The following is an 18,696-nucleotide window of genomic DNA, read 5'->3' as shown; positions in this document are numbered from 1 at the left end:
TCATATACTGCACAGGTGACTGTCACATTTAGGCCACAAATAAGGCTTTTTTAGGATACTGTGGTGAAAAAACCCTCTGATATAAGGCTTTTTTAGGATACTGTGGTGAAAAAAACTTTTTTTCATATACTGCACATCTGTGATTACACTTGCATAGGTGACTGTCCTATTTAGGCCACAAATAAGGCTTTTAAGATACTGTGGTGAAAAATCCCTCTGATATACTGCACATCTGTGATTACACTTGCATAGATGACTGTCACATTTAGGCCACAAATACCGCTGTCATATAGAGTTAAAAAAAAAAATAGAGTGCAATACCCTACATCAGGGTTTATATTGGCGGTTAATTATTTTTCACATACTTAACCACTTTTTACTTTGCTTTGTGAACGCTAACTATGAGGCAAACATCTAATAAGGGACGCGGTCGTGGTGGTGGTGTTGGTGGAGCCTCTGGTGCAGGGAGAGGACGTGGCTGTTCTGCCACAACTACACGTCCTACTAAACTTACTACCTCAGGTCCCAGTAGCCACCAGAATCTACAGCGATATTTGGTCGGGCCTAATGCCGTTCTAAGGATGGTACTGAGCAAGTACAGGCGCTAGTCAATTGGGTGGCCGACAGTGGATCCAGCACGTTCACATTATCTCCCATCCAGTCTTCTGCAGAAAGCGCACAGGTGGCGCCTGAAACCCATGCCCATCAGTCTGTCACATCACCCCCGTGCATATCGGGGAACCTGTCTGAGCCTCAAGTCATGCAGCAGTCTCTTATGCTGTTTGAAGACTCTGCTGGCAGGGTTTCCCAAGGGAATCCACCTAGCCCTTCCCCAGGGGTGGAAGACATAGAATGCACTGACGCACAACCACTTATGTTTCCTGATGAGGACATGGGAATACCACCTCAGCACGTCTCTGATGATGACGAAACACAGGTGCCAACTGCTGCGTCTTTCTGCACTGTGCAGACCGAAAAGGAGGTCAGGGAGGAAGACTGGGTGGAAGACGATGCAGGGGACGATGAGGTCCTAGACCCCACATGGAATGAAGGTCGTGCCACAGACTTTCAGAGTTCGGAGGAAGAGGCAGTGGTGAGACCGAGCCAACAGCGTAGCAAAAGCAGGAGCAGGGTGCAAAAGCAGAGCAGCCGTCGCCAAAACAGTTCGCCTGCTACTGGCCACCGTCACCAGGGACCGAGCACACCAAAGGCAGCTTCAAGGAGTTCCCTGGCATGGCACTTCTTCACACAATGTGCTGACGACAAGACCCAAGTGGTTTGCACGCTGTGCCATCAGAGCCTGAAGCGAGGCATTAACGTTCTGAACCTTAGCACAACCTGCATGACCAGGCATCTACATGCGAGACACGGAGTAAGCACCTTCAAAACCAAGAAAGGGCTCAGGCCCCTCCTGCTCCCTCTTCTGCTGCAGCCTCGGCCTCGGCCTCTTCCTCCGCCTCTGGAGGAACATTGGCACCTGCTGCCCAGCAAACAGAGGATGTGCCACCAACAACACGACCTCCGTCACCAAGCATCTCCACCATGTCACACGGAAGCATTCAGCTCTCCATCTCACAAACCTTTGAGAGAAAGCGTAAATTCCCACCTAGCCACCCTCGATCCCTGGCCCTGAATGCCAGCATTTCTAAACTGATGGCCTTTGAAATGCTGTCATTCAGGCTGGTGGAGACAGACAGCTTCAAACAGCTCATGTCGCTTGCTGTCCCACAGTACGTCGTTCCCAGCCGCCACTACTTCTCCAGGAGAGCCGTGCCCTCCCTGCACAACCAAGTATCGGATAAAATCACAGGGAATCATTCTTTTCCTCCTGTTGCCTTCTCTTTCTACTCTGCTTCCTCCTCCTCTTCTACCACCTCCTCATCCGGTCAGCGACAGACCTTCACCACCAACTCCAGCACAGCCAGGAGTAAACATCAGCAGGCCGTTCTGAAACTGATGTGTTTGGGGGACAGGCCCCACACCGCACAGGAGTTGTGGCGGGGTATAGAACAACAGACCGACGAGTGGTTGCTGCCGGTGAGCCTCAAGCCTGGCCTGGTGGTGTGCGATAATGGGCGAAATCTCGTTGCAGTTCTGGGACTGGCCGGTTTGACGCACATCCCTTGCCTGGCGCATGTGCTGAATTTGGTGGTGCAGAAATTCATTCACAACTACCCCGACATGTCAGAGCTGCTGCATAAAGCGCGGGCCGTGTGCGCGCTTCCGGCACTCTCATCCTGCTGCCGCTCGGCTGTCTGCTCTACAGCGTAACTTTGGCCTTCCCGCTCACCACCTCATATGCGACGTGCCCACCAGGTGGAACTCCACCTTGCACATGCTGGAGAGACTGTGCGAGCAGCAGCAGGCCATAGTGGAGTTTCAGCTGCAGCACGCACGGGTGAATCATACTGTGGACCAGCACCACTTCACCACCAATAACTGGACCGCCATGCGAGACCTGTGTGCCCTGTTGCGCTGTTTCGAGTACTCCACCAACATGGCCAGTGGCGATGACGCCGTTATCAGCATTACAATACCACTTCTATGTCTCCTTGAGAAAACACTTAGGGTGATGATGGAAGAGGATGTGGCCCAGGACAAGGAGGAGGAAGAGGGGTCATCTCTAACACTTTCAGGCCAGTCTTTTAGAAGTGGCTCAGAGGGAGGTTTTTTGCAACAGCAGAGGCCAGGTACAAATTTGGCCAGCCAGGGCCCACTACTGGAGGACGAGGAGGAGGACGAGGAGGAGGAGGAGGATGGGGATGAAGCATGTTCACAGCAGGGTGGCACCCAACTCAGCTCGGGCCCATCACTGGTGCGTGGCTGGGGGGATACGGAGGACGCAGACGATACGCCTCCCACAGAGGACAGCTTGTCCTTACCTCTGGGCAGCCTGGCACACATGAGCGACTACATGCTGCAGTGCCTGCGCAACGACTGCAGAGTTGCCCACATTTTAATGTGTGCTGACTACTGGGTGGCCACCCTGCTGGATCCCCGTTACAAAGACAATGTGCCATCCTTAATTCCCTCACTGGAGCGTGATCGGAAGATGCGCGACTACAGGCGCACGCTGGTAAATGCGCTCCTGAGAGCATTCCCGACTGACGCCGGGGGACAAGTGGAGGCACAAGGCGAAGGCAGGGGAGGAGGTAGAGGTCGCCAACGCAGCTGTGTCAGCGCCAGCACCTCAGAAGGCAGGTTTAGCATGGCCGACATGTGGAAAAGCTTTGTCACCTCGCCGCAACAACTGGCCCCAACTGCTGATATGGAGCGTGTTAGCAGGAGGCAGCATTTGAACAACATGGTGGAACAGTACCTGTGCACACGCCTACACATACTGCCTGATGGTTCTGCCCCATTCAACTTATGGGTCTCCAAATTGTCCACATGGCCAGAGCTTGTCCTGTATGCCTTGGAGGTGTTGGCCTGCCCTGCAGCCAGTGTACTCTCTGAACGTGTATTTAGCACGGCAGGAGGCGTCATTACAGACAGACGTAGCCGCCTGTCCAATGTCAACGTGAACAAGCTCACGTTCATTAAAATGAACCAGGCTTGGATCCCACAAGACTTGTCTGTACCTTGTGCAGAATAGACATTTATACCACCATCAAACATACATTCTTGTACTCAAGTCAAGTGCAATGATTCGTTGTTTTCTTTTTTTTTATTTGTCCCAATATTTTGGGGGCTACTTACCCCAATAAAAAAAAACATTGTTGGCTACCTCCTCCTCCTCCATTGCTGCCTCCACCTACAACACCACATTCACCGCCTCCTCAGCCTCCGACTCCATATTCACCTCCTTCTCTGAGTTGCAGGTTAATTATTTGTAATTTTTTGTTATTTCCCTATCCACATTTGTTTGCAGAGCAGTTGCCATGCTCTTACTGCCTTTTACATCCCTCTAGCCTTTTCAAGGACTATTTTAGAGCCATTTTAATTTTAGTGCCAATTTTTGTGCCCTAAATTGAAAAAATTCTTATTTTCAATTGTCGGGTGACATTTTACCATTTTTGGCGCATACAAACCCCTGCTTAGCCTGAGTGACAGGGGCCTAAATCTCTCAAAATCCTCTGTTCTATTGCTGGGTGACATGAACCCCCTTTTGCCGTGAATGAACCCCTGCTGTGCCTGGGTGACAGGGGCCTAAATCTCTCAAAATCGTCTGTTCTATTGCTGGGTGACATGAACCCCCTTTTGCCGTGAATGAACCCCTACTGTGCCTGGGTGACATGGGCCTCGTTCTCTCAAAATCCTCTGTTGTATTGCTGAGTGACATGAACCAACTTTTGCAGTCCAGTTGCTCTGATATTACTACTGATATATTAATACTTATGTCAAAAGAAGATGGTCAGACTACAGTGCTTGTATGGAATATGACCGTATGTGTTTTGCGGTCCGCAAATTGCGGATCCCCCAAAAAACGGATGACATCGTCATGCCATCCGTTTTTTTTTGCGGATCCATTGTAACAATGCCTAAAACGGACAAGAATAGGACATGTTCTATTTTTTTTTTTGCGGGGCTACGGAACAGACATACTGATGCGGACAGCACATTGAAATAAATGGGTCCGCATCCTATCCACAAAAAAAATGGGACAGACACGGAAGCAAACAACGTTTGTGCATGTAGTCTTACACTGTGCTGTTAGGCCTCTTTCACACGGGCGAGATTTCCGCGCGGGTGCAATGCGTGAGGTGAACGCATTGCACCGGCACTGAATCCGGACCCATCCATTTCTATGGGGCTGTGCACATGAGCAGGGAAAATCGCAGCATGCTCTATATTGTGCATTTTTCACGCTACGCAGGCCCCATAGAAGTGAATGCGGCTGCTTAAAAATTGCAAGCATCCATAACCAAGTGCGGATGCGGTGTGATTTTCACGCATGGTTGCTAGGAGACGATTGGGATGGAGACCCGATCATTATTATTTTCCCTTATAACACGGTTATAAGGGAAAATAATAGCATTCTTAATACAGAATGCTTAGTAAAATAGGGATGGAGGGGTTAAAAAATATATATTTAACTCACCTCATCCACTTGTTCTCGCAGCCCAGCTTCTCTTCTGTCTTCTTTGATGCCAGGAGGAAAATGACCTGTGGTGACGTCACTGCGCTCATCACATGGTCCGTCACAGGATCCATCACCATGGTGATGGATCATGTGATGAGTGCAGTGACGTCCCCACAGGTCCTTTTTCCTCCTGGGCATCCATCCACAAAACATTTTTCCAATAGCCTCCGGCTTGTCAAGGTGATCTTTAGCAGACTGCAGAAAGGTAGCAATGTTTTTTTTATCGTTTCAGTGATCTCCTGATGGTAAACTCATGAACGTTAACATTACGTGCACTGATTGCAATCCCAATGATTGAAAACACATGACTCTAATTTCACCTTTAAATGATCTACCAATCCTAAAGGTTTACTTACTTGGGGTCACAGTGCGCTTCTCTGTGCCTGAGTTGCCGTGTAGGCTGGCTGCATGCGCCCTTCCGTACTGGCTGCAGGTTGAAATCCTGTGCAGGCTGGTTGCTAGGGGCTGCATACTGGCAGTATCCGTGTTGAACTGTCTGTGTATGTTTTCCCTCCCTGATTGTGTTCTGTGGTTCAGTTCCAGTGCCCGGATTTTGGATGTCCTCGCATTCTGGCCGTGGTATTCTATGTATGTTGGTTGCCAGGGGTAACATCCGGTACTTCTGCTTGAGTTCTGGTATTTATGCTTCGTCTGCCCGATAGGGTTAATCCTTCTGAATTGTAGGTGGGCGTGTTCCTGCAGGTGCACACGTTTAGCACCTATTTCTCCCTGTGTGACCTGTTCCAGTGGTCAGTTCTGGTTTAGTTAGTCTGTCAGTCTGTCCTGTTTACTGCAAAGGAGCACCCTAAGACATCTACATTCAGGGTCCTACATAACCATGGAGTCAGCCCTGGTTATTTCTCCTAAAATAGGCATGGAATTGAGGTGGACTGTGTATTACCGTAGCATACTCAATGAGAAGAGTTAGGATTTCTCGAGGTTGGCTGGGGAGTGCAGATCTTAAAGAGGCCATGTTTATTGGAGGATATATATCTTGTTATAACCACTAAGTATGCCGATGGGGTGACAGTCAGAGCGCTAAAAGGTGCTAAAATACTGATCCTCTGATTCTGGATGTCTTACAGAGTTCCGACCTATTAGACAAAATGTGTGTGTTTTTTACAGCAAGGCCATGTTCACAATTTTATCCGTCTGGAAATCCCTGCATAAGGTTTGTACCAGATGAGGTCAGAGGGATATATTAAACATAGTGTATGGGTTGCAAAGCTTCTATTTATTTCATTCCTCCTCCCTTTTTACTTTTGTTCCTCCCCACAATTCACTGTGGATGGACTGTGTAAAAAGGGATTGGGCAAGATTTTCTGTGGTATGTAAATAGAAAATGTATTTGGGATCATTTATTAAGACGCTGGTCTTAATAACCCTGCGCACCAGCCTTTACATATCTTAGGCGCATCCACCACCCGCCTAAATCGACGCCAGCTTCCTCCCTTTCGATTTTTCTATGCCTAAAACAGGCATACAAGATGATAAAGGAGAAATTTATTGTTATGAAAATATGTACCGCATCTCAATAAGGTCTGTTGTATATATATTTCAATATATAAAATAAATAAGAAGTATATGTAGATTATTAACTCATACGCTTATTAAGGAGAAATAATTTTGAAAATCTCAGCTTAAGAATATAATGAAAGATCCGAAAATTACTTCAATCCAAACCAGATTTTACAATGAATCCTAATTAAGTAAAAGAGGTGTAACCCATCAGGGTATATAAGGAAGCAATGGAGGATCTCATAACCAGCTACTGAGGAAGAGGTCTGAGACCTTGAAACGCGTATTGCGGATGAGATCCTTAGATTGAAAAAGACACCTCATCATATTGGAAATATCAGCTGATCAACACGTAAGTTACGGAGAAAATCGCATAGACGGCAGTTGACACCACCCCCGATTCCTTAAACCAATCAACAAACAAGGATCCCTCTGACGCCCTGATCACGTGGAATGCTGGTAAGACGCAGGACGCCAGCAACACGTGGGACGCTGAGCTGAAAGCTGCGAGGAGGCTGTCAACTACCGTAACGGCATCGTGGAAACATAGTATCGGAGGATACTCCACATTGTAGCAAGGAAGTCGGGTGAGTGCACTGACCTGTGGTGGGACACCGCCACAGGCAGAGACAAGCAAGCCGGACTTCAAAGAGTGAGTACTAACCTAATATCTATACTCACTGGTACATCTCATAAGACTGAGGACCGTACTCCCTATTAGTGAGCCACACGATTGAGACTTTCTGAAGCGCCAGGAATAAGAGATCAGCGCTTATATTAACACATGTGAACTCTATGGATCAGTTTTAGAGGATTTTATTATATATGACTATATATCTGAAATCAATACCTATTAACAGACAGTATTTTATTTTATTTTAGGAATTGCATATTAATATGAAGTATTTTATTGTAATGACTGTTGAATAAATGTATTATGATTATAATAAGATAGACCTGATGTGTAGCGCCAGTTATTGAGTGCCCACTATACCTCACACATTTCAAAACAACAGATGTGTAGGTTGGGGGACACCTGGGAAATAGTGATAATAAAATAATAACCTTCCAATTGACATTTTAAAGAGTGTTTATTTAGGGAGGAACAAAAATACAAAACTTCAATAAAGCAAAATTTAGCCAACTAATAGAGGCTATTAGGTATTTGGGACAAAGTCCTCAAAAACAAATATTCAGCCACAAAATGGGATATTTTAAAAAGCGTCCTAAAATCAAATTCTGAGGTACATACCTTATGGGAATAAAAGGTTAAGGAACAAGAAAAATGTGGATCAATAGAAATGTAAAGAAGACAATAAATGACAAAAATAAAGCATTTAAATCACTAAAACAGGAGGGTAGTGAGGAAGCATTAAAAAACTATAAGAAAAAAATTGAATATGTAAAAGACAAATAAAAGCAGCCAAACTAGAGACAGAGAGATTAAGTGCCAAAGAGAGTAAAACTAACCATAAAATGTTCTTCAATTATATAAAAGGTAAAAAGTATAAATCTGAAGGGGTAGGCCCTTTACAGAGTGATGGGGGGGAAGGGAGTTGCAGAGAATAATGAGGAGAAAGCAAAGCTATTAAATATTTTTTTCTCCACTGTATTCACTGAATAAAATAAAATGTCAGATAAAATGCAGAATGTAAAAGTAAATTCCCCATTAAAAGTGCCCTGTCTGACCCAGGAAGAAGTATAGTGGCATGTTAAAAAGATTAAAATAGACAAATCGCCGGGACCAGATGGCATACACCCCCGTATCCTAAGAGAATTAAGTAATGTCATAGCCAGACCCTTATTTATGATATTTAAAGACTCTATACTGACAGGGAGTGTTCCACAGGATTGGCGCATAGCAAATGTGGTACCAATATTCAAAAAGGGTCCAAAAACATAGCCCGGAAAATATAGTCCGGCAAGTTTAACATTTGTCGTGGGTAAACTGTTTAAAGGTTTTCTAAGAGATGCTATCTTGGAGTACCCCAATGAAAATAAACAAATAACGCCATATCAGCATGGCTTCATGAGGGATCGGTATTGTCACACTAATATAATCATGAGGAGGTAAGTTCTAGACTTGACCGCAGTGAATCAATGGATGTCATATATATTGGCTTTTAGAAAGCATTTAACACTGTACCACATAGTACTGTACACTAGTGGGGTACCACAGGGGTCAGTATTGGAGGGGTCACTAGTGGGGTACCACAGGGGTCAGTATTGGGCCCTATTCTCTTCAATATATTTATTAATGATCTTGTAGAAGGCTCGCACAGTAAAATATAAAATTTTGCAGATGACACTAAACTTTGTAAAGTAATTAACATGAAAGAGGACAGTATACTGCTACAGATGGATCTGGATAAATTGGAGGTTTGGGCAGAGAAGTGGCAGATGAGGTTTAACACTGACAAATGTAAGATTATTGTCACAGAGGTTCCCGTGGCAGGTACCAGGAGATTGGAGAGACTGGCAACTCGTGGGTTAAATTGACAAGTTCACTGTGGATCTTATTGTGTCTGTGTTTTGGTAAATGCCACACCCCTTGCTTCAGGTGTTGCTTGTTGGTAATTTACTTTTCCCATAAGTAGCCGCTTCTCACTCTTGGATGTGCGGTTTATAGATTTTCTTCCTGCCTTCTAACTAGCTGGAAAACGTATGTCAGCTTGTCACGGTGGAGTGATCCAGCCAATAGACGATCGTAAGGCGCATAACCACAACCCGATGCAGGATACAACAAAGTTTATTACGAGACAATGTATTTCGGAGTCTCGACGACCCCTTTATCGTCTGTGTCACCTTAGTTTAAGTGCAGCTGGGTGTATACTGCCTGTTCCTTCTAAAAATGGCCCGTTTTGGTGCCTTGTTTCAATTGTAGATAGAGCTTGTGTACCAGTTTGTTGGAGCGTTCTCAATACAGTCATGCAGGTGGCACATGTAGCAGGGACGCGCATACCAATCCTCCTGATTCTCCGCCACAAAACAGCGCAGATATGTCTCCAGATTCTGATTGACGCGTTTGGTCTGACCATTCGACTGCGGGTGAAAAGCAGAAGAGAACGACAACCGAACCCCCAAGCGAGAACAGAAGGCCTTCCAGAATCTGGAAACAAATTGCGTGCCCCTATCAGAAATGATGTCTAAAGGAATGCCATGCAATTTAACAATGTGATCAACAAACGCTTGCACCAGCGTCTTAGCATTGGGTAACCCAGGAAAGGGAATGAAATGCGCCATTTTGCTAAAACGGTCCACTACCACCAGAATCACAGTCTTCCCTGAGGAACGAGGCAGGTCCGTAATGAAGTCCCTGGACAGATGCGTCCAAGGACGGGAAGGAATGGGTAACAGGAGGAGAGAACCCGATGGCCGTGAATGAGGGACCTTGGCACGAGCGCAGGTCTCGCAGGCTGCCACAAAACCCTCAACCGTCTTACGAAGAGCCGGCCACCAGAATCTCCAAGCAATGAGATTCACTGTGGCTCTACTCCCCGGGTGCCCAGCAAGGACAGTATCGTAGTGCTCCTTAAAAACCTTGTGTCGTAAAGCGAGAGGCACAAACAACCTCCCAGGAGGACAAAGATCAGGGGCCTCTGCCTGGGCTGCCTGAACCTCTGCCTCCAAATCAGGATAAAGAGCAGAGACGACCACCCCATCAGCCAAAATGGGACCCAGGTCTTCAAAGTTCCCCCCTCCCGGAAAACAACATGACAGGGCATCCGCCTTCACATTTTTAACCCCAGGGCGGAACGTAACAACAAAATTAAACCTAGAAAAAGAACAAAGACCATCTGGCCTGTCTCGGGTTCAGATTCTTGGCCGATTCCAAGTAGGCCAGATTCTTATGGTCGGTAAACACGGTAATAGGGTGTCTGGCTCCCTCTAACCAATGGCGCCATTCCTCAAAAGCTAATTTGATGGCCAACAACTCCCTATCTCCCACATCGTAATTTCTCTCTGCAGAGGAGAGTTTCCTTGAGAAAAAGGCACACAGTCGCCATTTGGCAGGAGAGGGACCCTGAGATAAGACCGCACCCACACCCATCTCAGACGCATCCACCTCAACAATAAAAGGTAGAGAGACATCAGGTTGTACCAAAATGGGAGCGGAAGCAAAACACTCTTTAATACTAGAAAAGGCTTTAAGCGCATCTACCGACCACGAGGAAAAATCCACCCCCTTTTTAGTCATATCAGTGAGTGGCTTAACAACAGAGGAATAATTCAAAATGAACTTTCTGTAATAGTTGGCAAAACCCAAAAACCGCATCAGCGCCTTCTGATTCTCAGGAAGTCCCCAATCAAGCACAGCGCGGACCTTCTCAGGGTCCATCCGAAAACCAGAGTCTTGAAATCAGGAGAAAAAATCAAAATGTCATCTAGATACACCAGTACAAATTTCCCCATTAAATGATAAAAAATGCTGTTAACCAAATTCTCGAAATGACCCTCAGGGGTATTGAATGCCGTCTTCCATTCGTCCCCTTACCTGACCCTGACTAGGTTGTATGCCTCTTTTAAATCCAACTTAGAAAAAACTTTAGCCCCAACAATCTGGTTAAACAGGTCCGGGATCAGAGGAAGCGGATATGGGTCATGAATCGTGATACGGTTAAGCTCCCTGAAATCCAGACAACGTCTTAAAGAAGCATCTTTTTTCTTAACAAAAAAAAAACCAGCGGCAACAGGTGACTTCGAGGGTCGGATGTGTCCCTTTCTCAGGCTCTCAGAGATATAAGTACACATAGCGACTCTTTCAGGTTGGGAGAGATTGTATAATCGTGATTTTGGCAGCTTGTCGCCTGGGATGAGATTAATAGGGCAGTCGAACTCCCGGTGAGGGGGCAACTCCTGGACACCACTCTCGGAAAACACATCAGAAAATTCAGAGAGAAAAGATGGCACAGTCTTGGTAGAAACCTCTGAAAGAGACGCCGTGAGGCAATTCTCTCTGCAAAACTCACTCCAACCATTTATTTGCCTTGCTTGCCAATCAATGGTGGGGTTATGTTTAGTGAGCTAGGGTAGCCCCAACACTAGAGGAGTAGGTAATCTGCTTAAGACGAAACATGACATATCCTCAACATGAGCGTCACCCACATTCAAACGGATATTGTGAACTATGCCCTTTAACGATCTTTGAGAAAGTGGAGCGGAATCGATAGCAAAAACAGGTATATCCTTTTCCAAAGTGCACACCTGGAAACCATGCGTTGTTGCAAATTGATTATCAATAAGATTGACAGCTGCTCCACTATCTACAAAAATCTCACAAACAATGTTCTTGCTGTCTAGCGCCACCCTGGCAGGTAAGAGAAAACGGGGACTACAAGCAAACGGCAAACCTTCAATTTCCGCATCAACCTTGCCAATAGTAGCAAATGGAAAGTTTTTAGAGGGTTTCTTTTATTTTTTTTTTTTACCCTCAGAAAACTCCATGAATCTCCTAGAGGGGCAAACATTAGCCAAATGATTTATACCCCCACAACAGATACAAACCCTCCTCTGAGAGCTGAATCCTCTACTATCAGAGGCAAGCAAACCCAGCTGCATGGCCTCCTCCTCAGAGGGGATTGAGACAGCCTGAGACCCTTGCTCACTGAATGAGACACCCCTACTGTCCTTAGGCTGAATCTGACAGGAAAGAGTAGTCTCCTCTCTCTCTCTCTAAGACGCCTGTCAACACGAACAGCTAGAGACATGGCAGACTCTAACGACGCTTGTCTCTCATGAAAAGCAATGCAATGCGAAAGACCATGGCAAAATTGACTTCGGTGTGCAGCATCATTCCAACCAGTATCAGCTGCCCATCTCCGAAATTCAGAACAATATATCTCTGCGGACTGTTTACCCTGGCATGAAAGACGCAGTTTAGATTCAGCCAGAGCAATACGATCCGGGTCATCATATATGTTCCCCAGGGCTACAAAAACTTCATCCACCGATCGCAGGGGCCGTGCCCCCACCGCAGCGAAAAGGCCCAAGACTGAGCGTTATCCCTAAGCAGCGAGATGATGATCCCCACCCTTTGCTCCTCATCACCAGAGGAATGGGGAAGTAGGCGAAAATGGAGTTTGCAAGCCTCTCTGAAGCGAACAAAATTCTCACTACCCCCAGAGAACGTATCCGGAAGCGAGATCTTAGGCTCGGAACAAGCTCCATGAACGCCAGCAGAACCGGTCACCTGAAACTGAGACACAGTTTTACGGAGATCTGCTACCTCCAGCGAAAGACCTTGCATGCGGTCAATCAAGGCCGAAACCGGATCCATGCTTAAGACGGTTTAGGCGGTTTATAATGTCACGGGTGAAGTTGCAGATAGCTGGAACTTATAAATAAACAACCAACTGGCTTGATCCCAAACTAAGGAGCGTATAGGTGAGCCCTAAGAGCTCTCCCTGACTGCTATGCACATGCAAGGGTCTCAATGGTAGACGATTGCATGCCCACGTACCTAAGACTGTGTGACACCTGAAAACCCTATAATAGTGAGGGGACCCGACCACCGGCTCCCTGCACTTAATACGGACGGAGTCAGGGTCAACTAGAATCAAGCCATCAAGGAAACACAATAAAGGAAAATACTTATCTGAGCAAACAGCAGCAGCAGCCTCCAGCAGTGAACACTTCATCCAGGAAGTAGTATAAACAGCAAAGTGAGGCAGTATGGGAGGGAATATAAAGGAAGACTATTAGTCTAAATAAGTGACACCTGGCAGAAGGAAAGGAGATGACAAAGTGAAACCAAAACAAAGAATGTCATACAAGAGGTAGAGAAGAACGTCTGTCAGACCTTCTCACAGAACTGGCGATGACAGCTACAGATACTGAGTGGAACGATCCAGCTCTCCATAGCCAGTTTTGTCAGGGATTATCTGAGAGGCTGAAGGATGCTTTGGCCTTTCATGAGAATCCTGAGTCTTTGGAAGCCGCTTTGTATTTGGCTATATGTGTTGATAGACGCCTGAGAGAGAGATCTAAGGGCCTACTCTCTCAGGACGTTCTATTACATAACATACCGTATTCCTTTGACTCTTTGGGTGAAGAGCTTATACCTGGGGATGAACCCATGCACTTAGGGGGAGCGACTCCGGGATCTGCTTGCAAAAGTAGGAGTCGCAAGCAGGGAGTATGTTATTTCTGCGGTCAAAGGGGACATTTTGCCAATATATGTCCAAGCATTCAGCTGCAAAAATAGAAACAAAAAGGGGCATCTAAATCCCATCAGAGGTGTGAGTGGGGAGTCAGAGAATGTGCATTTGTCCTTTGCCAGTAGTACCCGATTTCTCCTGACTGCCGAGGTGGCAGAGTCAAAAACTGTGGGAATTGAAGTATTTATCGACAGCGGGGCCGGGGTGAACCTGATTGATGCTCAGTTTGTCCACATGCATGGGTTATCACCAAGTACATTAAAAAAAGACATTCCTGTATTTGCCATTGATTCTGCCCCTCTTACTCAGAGGTGCTTGTCGCAAGTTTTGTATGATATCAGATTAAGAGTGGGTGACTTTCATCAAGAAGTTATCTCATGTTTTGTCTTGGAAGGTCTCCCTGCACCTATGGTTCTGGGTTTGCCGTGGCTTACCAAGCATAATCCAACTATCGATTGGCAAGCTTGGCAGATTTTGGATTGGCGGGACTATTGCATTGATAATTGTTTTAATACATCCTTTTCTGTGGTTAGTACTAATGCTGTACCCTCTTTTATATCCGAGTTTGCCAATGTGTTTTCTGAGAGTGGATGTCAGGATTTACCTTCCCATCGGGAATATGATTGCCCTGTCAATCTTATTCTCGGGGATAAATTGCCTAAATCTAGGTTGTATAATCTTACTGAACCTGAAAGGCAGGCCATGAGAGAATATATTGCCGAGAGTTTGAAGAAAGGGCACATAAGACCTTCCGAGTCTGCAGTGGCTGAAGGGTTCTTTTTTGTAAAAAAAAAAAAAAGGAGATCTTCGGCCATGTCTGTATTTTTGTGAACTCAACCAGATTACTATCTGTGATCCTTACCGTCTTCCTTTGATTCCCGATTTGTTTAACCAGATTATTCGTGCCAAGGTGTTCTCCAAGTTGGACTTAAGGGGGGCATATAATCTGGTTAGGATCAAGGAAGGGGATGAATGGAAGACCGCTTTTAATACTCCTGAGGGGCACTTTGAGAACCTGGTCATGCCTTTCGGGTACACCAATGCCCCGGCGATCTTCCAACATTTTGTGAATGACATCTTTCATCACCTGGTGGGGAGGTTTGTGATCGTGTATTTGGATGACATTCTTATTTATTCTCCTGACATGGAAACACATCAGAATCATGTGAGACAGGTGTTACAGATTCTAAGGGATAATAAGTTGTTCGCAAAATTAGAGAAATGTGTTTTTTGCGGTTCACAAGGTGCAGTTCTTGGGCTACCTGCTGTCATCTTCGGGTTTTCGAATGGATCCTGAGAAAGTCAATTCAGTATTGGACTGGGATCGACCCGAAAATCTAAAGGCTCTTATGCGGTTTTTAGGATTCACCAACTATTACCGAAAATTTATTAAGAATTATTCGACAATAGTAAAACCCTTAACGGACATGATTAAAAAAGGGACGGATGTCTCTGTATGGTCTGATTCGGCATTGCAAGCCTTTTCTGCGTATAAGGAATGCTTCTCTTCTGCTCCCATATTGGTGCAGTCAGATGTGTCACAACCGTTTATTGTGGAAGTGGATTCATCCAAGGTGGAGATAGGAGCAGTTTTGTCACAGGGCCCATCACCTGGTAAATGGCGACCATGTGCATTTTTCTAGAAAAAAACTATCCCCCGCTGAGAAAAATGATAACGGAGAGTTGCCGGCCATTAAATAGTTTTTTGAGGAATGGCGTCATTGGTTGGAAGGGGCGATTCATCCGATCACGGTATTCACTGATCACAAAAATCTGGCTTATCTGGAGTCGGCAAAACGACTGAAACCAAGACAAGCCAGATAGGCCCTGTTTTTAACCAGATTCAATTTCACTGTCACCTATCGTCCTGGGATTAAGAATGTCAATCTAATAACTATGTATAAATATATCAGGGGTCAGTACAGAGATCTCTCCCATGATCTATTTATCCCCAGGACTGTGACTGTGACGAGGGGATATCCTCTGCGTCTGGAGGAAAGAAGGTTTGTACACAAACATAGAAGAGGATTCTTTACGGTAAGAGCAGTGAGACTATGGAGCTCTCTGCCTGAGGAGGTGGTGATGGTGAGTACAATAAAGGAATTCAAGAGGGGCCTGGATGTATTTCTGGAGTGTAATAATATTACAGGCTATAGCTACTAGAGAGGGGTCGTTGATCCAGGGAGTTATCCTGATTAGTGTTGAGCACGAATATTTGAATAGCGAATTTTTATCGCGAATATCGCCACTTCGAGAATTTGTGAATATTTAGAATATAGTGCTATATATTCGTTATATCAAATATTCTGCATTTTTTTCCATCTGAACACATGATTCTTCTCTGCTTCTTGCTTGTGGGCCAATGAGAAGGAAGCAATGTCAAGTTCACAACAATACTTAGTGCTTATATTCTAATCACTGCCGATTAGCGCAATCGCGACTATATTGGAGCACTTGACTGTATCTGCATATAAAGCTATTCTAATGTTCTGCCGTGCCAACCATTTTCTCCAGTCTCAGGAAACTTATACCAGCTTGAAAAATGTAGCCAAAGTGACCCATGCCTGTATTTCGCATTACGAATTCGCATTACGCGGTTTTTACATTGCCGATTTATTGCATTCAATAAAATAATCTCGAATTCTCGAAATTCGCGAATATATGATAAATATGCTACAAAATATTTGTGAAATATTGCGAATTCGAATGTAGTCCCTGCCGCTCATCACTAATTCTGATTGCCTGATTGGAGTAGGGAAGGAATTTTTTTCCCCGTAAAATTAGGAAAATTGCCTTCTACCTCACAGGGTTTTTTTGCCTTCCTCTGGATCAACTTGCAGGATAACAGGCCGAACTGGATGGACAGATTTCCTTTTTCAGCATTATAAACTATGTTACTATGTTTTATGTTAGGTTATGGTTTGAATATTTTTGGGTGAGTATATAGTATAGTATATTGATGCCAGCACTGGAGGGTTAGATTATTGATGTATATAGTAGATATGGTACATAGTTTTTACTAGAGGAGGGCTTCTTATTTATATTACTAATATTAGTATTTGAGTGGTATTGATTTATATTTAACTGTATGTACTAACCAGTACTGGAAGCATATTTTACTGGTGGATTTAGTGCACTCCACTTGCAGGAGGCTATTTGGATCTCAGAGGCAATAATTTGATTACCAGTGAACGATGCCTCTCAGGGGAACACTGTCTTGTTTCGATTATTTTCACACTACTTAGAGTAAGGGTGGAAGGTGTGAATAATGAGCCTCATAAAGGCTTACACCACATTCACTGAGATCCTAAGAGACCTATACAATACTCACACTTCTCCCACCACTGGATCAACTATACGCCATTTGAATGGGCTCTTAAAGGATTAAAACACTATCAAATTTGGATTACTCGTTAAAGGTCACAATCATTTATTTTCTTCAAAGGAAAGGTCATTCAATCATGTATATTACCCAGCAATTAACACACTAAGCTGGTATACATTACCATAAGTACTGTGTCCCTCATTTATTATCATTAGCCTATGAGGCTGTCCTCTGTACAGTTATAAAATCTATTATGCTAACCAAAACACGATTCATTATCTCAGCAGGAATTCGGAAAATAATTAATGGACTGACCTTTCCTTATTGTATTACTCCAGTTTCATTGGAATTTCAGTTTTTGTTCATATGTTGCTTACTAGTCGTCTTCAGTGATTTTACATCTCACGGGCAGATGTTGGCATGGCTATCTCCGAATTCACTTAGATAAGTTGGAAATTGTGAAAACCCTGTGTGGCTCTAAAGCCAAAGGCTAAGATTAGGGTTGTGGATAACCGGTCAATGTACTTTTCTGTGGCATTTATGTTACATGATAGATAGATAGATAGATAGATAGATAGATAGATAGATAGATAGAAGGTAGAGAGATACATAGTAGATAGATATAGAAATATAACAAGAGAGATACATAATAAACAAACTATAAAAGATGGGAAACAGAAAAAATATTGTAGATAGATAGATAAAGAAACATAAACTATAAAAGATAGGAACTGATAGAAAAGAGATGGTAGATAGATATAGAGAGCTGTCAATAGGCATAATCATCTTAAATACAATCTGAATACCATTTACATATGTAGCATCCTATATAGATATATTTCTAGTATTACACCCCAGGACAGTCAGAAAGCTAGAGCTGTGCTCTCCTTCCTCCTAGGAGTACCCATACAGAAGAGAAGACAGGATAGGCACAGACCTGTTGATCCATACTCACATAGTTTGAGGATCCTATGTGCTTGTATTCCCAGTAAGCAGAATCCAGTAAGCACTGGGATTGAACCTGCAGCTCAGCACTTGAAGACTGAGAAAAGGTCGCTCTGCGACAGCAGTCACTAAATGTGGAGCTCAGCTTTGTGCACAGACCTGGCACTGGAAATCTCAGAAAGGAAAGGCACAGATTTTGCAGTCAGATCCTAGCTGTATATAGTGTGGTGAGGGGATAGTCCAGCCTGTGTCAGGTACAGGAGCCTGTGATCAGCCCCCACAGCACACACTGGAGGCAGAGGGAGCTGTCCAGAGCTCTGCTGCTGAATCCAGCCTTTATTCCTCTCACAATAATGGGAATTAACTTGCAGGGAGGAGGCAATTACTTCTACTTCTCTAAAACTGGAGAAATAAAATGTCACTTCTTTTCTAAGAGCCATGATTAGTTACTGGTTTAAATGTATTGCCTTCATCAACAGACACATGGAATGGTTTAAAAAATTCTTCTGAAAGTCCACTAAATCACCAAAATAATATATAGTAGTAAAAAGGAAGAAACACAGGACCTTTTCACGGCGCTGATGCAGAAGATGTGGGACCAGAAGGGTATCGGTAAAACAGTAACAAATCTTTATTCCGGGTCTACGCGTTTCAGGGGCTAACAGCCC

At 44.7% G+C, this 18,696-nt stretch overlaps 1 protein-coding gene across 1 annotated transcript in view; it reads right to left on the bottom strand.

The window, feature by feature from the left end:
- LOC120981467 (prolactin-releasing peptide receptor-like) overlaps positions 1–18,172 on the bottom strand; it is a 36,456-nt gene extending 18,284 nt beyond the window's left edge. Inside the window, exon 1 of the mRNA XM_040411007.1 lies at positions 18,039–18,172. The gene's annotated coding sequence lies outside the window, so the exon portion shown is untranslated. The remainder of the gene's footprint in view (positions 1–18,038) is intronic.
- Positions 18,173–18,696: the final 524 nt, after the last annotated feature.

This window comes from Bufo bufo, chromosome 11 (assembly GCF_905171765.1).
Source record: "Bufo bufo chromosome 11, aBufBuf1.1, whole genome shotgun sequence".
Classification (NCBI taxonomy): domain Eukaryota; kingdom Metazoa; phylum Chordata; class Amphibia; order Anura; family Bufonidae; genus Bufo; species Bufo bufo.
The sequence above is the reverse complement of the archived record's forward strand: the minus strand, read 5'-3'. Positions and strand labels throughout refer to the sequence as shown.